Raw genomic sequence first — 2804 nt, 5'->3', positions numbered from 1 at the left:
GGTTTCAAAAAGTTTGTGGAAATATGGAATGAAAAAATGAAAAGATAACGGAATTTTTCATGAACACCTTTCAGCCTTCTTGTGTAGTGTGGTGGAATAGTGCAGTTACACATAGTCTATGATCCATAAGGTCAGCAGTTCAAAACCATCAGCCTATCAGAGGGACAATGATTGAACTTTCTACTTGGTAAATAGCTACAATCTCCCACACTCACGGGGCAGTTCCACCCTGCCTCATAGAGTTGCTATGAGTTGGCATCGACTCAATGGCAATGAGTTTGGAGTTTTGTGCAGTATATCAACTTGATACATTTATATTTATGTACATATATGCACAGATATTATCTGCATAAATTATTTACCAAAAATAAATAGAAATCTTGTAGAGATTCACCAAGTTTGGAAAGTAGTAATAAGCTTTAATTTGGAGATGAGAGTTAAAGTACTTTTAGTTATAACTATGAACTATATTGAAGGTAACTAAAACATATACACATGAAATAAGCTGTCAAGAATTAGCACAATTTAAAACTAATGAAATATGTATATCATTTATAGTAATATCTTCTTGTTGATTACATGATTTTTAAAAAGCCAATAATTATTTCAATATTCATCTAAAATATTCTGATTGAATGAGCAGATAAACACATCTTCTATAAGAAGATGAAAGGAATTTATAAACTTAAAATCATCAAAGAGTGTACTTGAGAGAGTTACACCAAATGCTTGAGGAAACTTTATGTAAATATAATTTTTTAGAGACTTAAATGTGAATCGTTCTAAAAGTGGAATACTATTATATCATAAATATGTATCAATCTAAAAATAATGCTGAGGGCATAAAGTATTTCTTTTTAGGATAAATACTATTTATTAAAAATAGATAAAACATTTTCAAAGTACCTTGATTTCTAAGTGTTTACATCATCTAAAATGACTTACATAAAAAAATAAACAGATATTTAGATTAAGAATATAAATGAAGTATGACTTTTCTTCAAAATATCTGTCTTAAGGATTAGATTCTTCAAAGAAAAATAAAATTTTGAATGCTTAGCTAAGACTTACAAAGTGGAATACAGGAGTCTATTTTCAGGACCCTTCAGGAGTCATTGGGGTGGACTGGTTACTCATTGGGGTGCGAAGCTGAAGATCGGCAATTTGAAAACACCAGCTGCTTCGGTAGAGAAACACAAGGCTGTACTCTGGTAAAGAGTTAGAGTCTCAGAAACTCACAGGGGCGGTTCTGCCCCGTAGACTCTTTATGAGTTAGGATGGACTCCACGGCATTGAGTTTTTGTGTTGTTTTGTAAGAAACTTGGCGGCTCTGTGGGGTAAGGGTAGGGGTGGTGTTTAGTCTGGGTAGACCAGAGAAACAAATCTATGGGGACCCATATGTGTATAAGAAAGAGTTTTATATACAAGAGGAACTGAACATTGAGAAAACATCCCAGCCCAGTCCAGTCTAGGGCCATAAGTTTGATATTAGCCCACATGTCTGATACCAATCTATAAAGTCCTCTTCAGACTCAAGAAAAACATGCAATGAAGCCAACTGCTGGATGATCACAAGCCAGTGGGTAGAAAGTCTTTGGGTCCAGTGGCGTTGTAAGCATCTCAGCGCTGTCAGGGGTCTCTTTGTGGCTTCTCCGGCGTTAGAGGTCTGGTTACATCCATGTGGCTTGTTTTCTGCAATGTCTCCCAGGGAGTAGCAGAGAGAGAGAGAGAGAGCTGTCTGTCTTCCACCTCCAAGGAGAAAGTACTAGATTTCCCAGAATTCTCAGGAGAAGGCCATGCCCACACAGAAGTCTCATCGGCTATCTCCAGATTGACAGCCTAGAATCCATCCACCCCTACACACTTAATCCTTAAATTGACACCAGATTAGGTGACTCCCACAGGTGGGAATCAAAAGGTGGGAAGTTCAAAGCCACCAGTTGCTGTACTCGAGGAAGATGAGACGGTCTGCTTCCATAAAGCTTTGCAATCTCTGGAATTCTGCGGATCAATTCTTCTCTGTCCTACAGTTTTAATAGACTCGGTGGCCGTGTGTTTCATTTGGTCTATATCTCCCTCTCTATCCCTTTCACCCACCTAATTTCTCTCATAACTATGACCTCATAATATTAATTGGAGCTCAGATAAGAAAGAAACCATAAATAGGGACATAGATGAACAGGGCACTTCAGTGTATTGCAAGCCTACTTGCTAATGGTAGGAAATACAGATCAACTTTATAAAAATACATAACTGAGTGTGTACTAGGTGCCTACTCTTTTGACGTATGGTTTTCATTCATTTTGAAAATTCAATCCTTCCAAAAACTCTGTGAGAATTTACAATTAATACCTCAGGTTACAGAAGGTAAATAAAGGCTTAGTGAGATTAAATTTAACTTGACCAAGGCTGAGCAAAGAGAAAATGGCAAAGATAGAACGTAGGAAGCTATGCCTTTAACCATTACTCTGTACTGCTTCCTTTATTAGCCTGAACTATAACTCTGGATGATTAATTTTATCTCAGGAAGTCTCAGAATTGTAAAATCACCAGCCCAAGGTGATTTTGTAGATTAAGTGTCAGGGCAGGATTTAAACCTTGGGTTGTCTGAGTCTAAAACCCCTTCTACAGTGTCTTGCTGCCTCTCCTTGGGGATACTGTCAAATAATTACACCACATGTTGGCTTGCCGTTGGTAGGCTGTTGGTCAGGGACCTTCACAGGGCTGCTGGTGCAGTGTTAGGAAATTGATGGAGGACCCTGGCTTCAAAGTTCCTATAAGTCTGTTGAATTAACAGTTGGAAT

This window comes from Echinops telfairi, unplaced genomic scaffold (genome assembly GCF_000313985.2).
Source record: "Echinops telfairi isolate 266 unplaced genomic scaffold, ASM31398v2 ScPeMD7_21;HRSCAF=78, whole genome shotgun sequence".
NCBI lineage: Eukaryota > Metazoa > Chordata > Mammalia > Afrosoricida > Tenrecidae > Echinops > Echinops telfairi.
The sequence above is the reverse complement of the archived record's forward strand: the minus strand, read 5'-3'. Positions refer to the sequence as shown.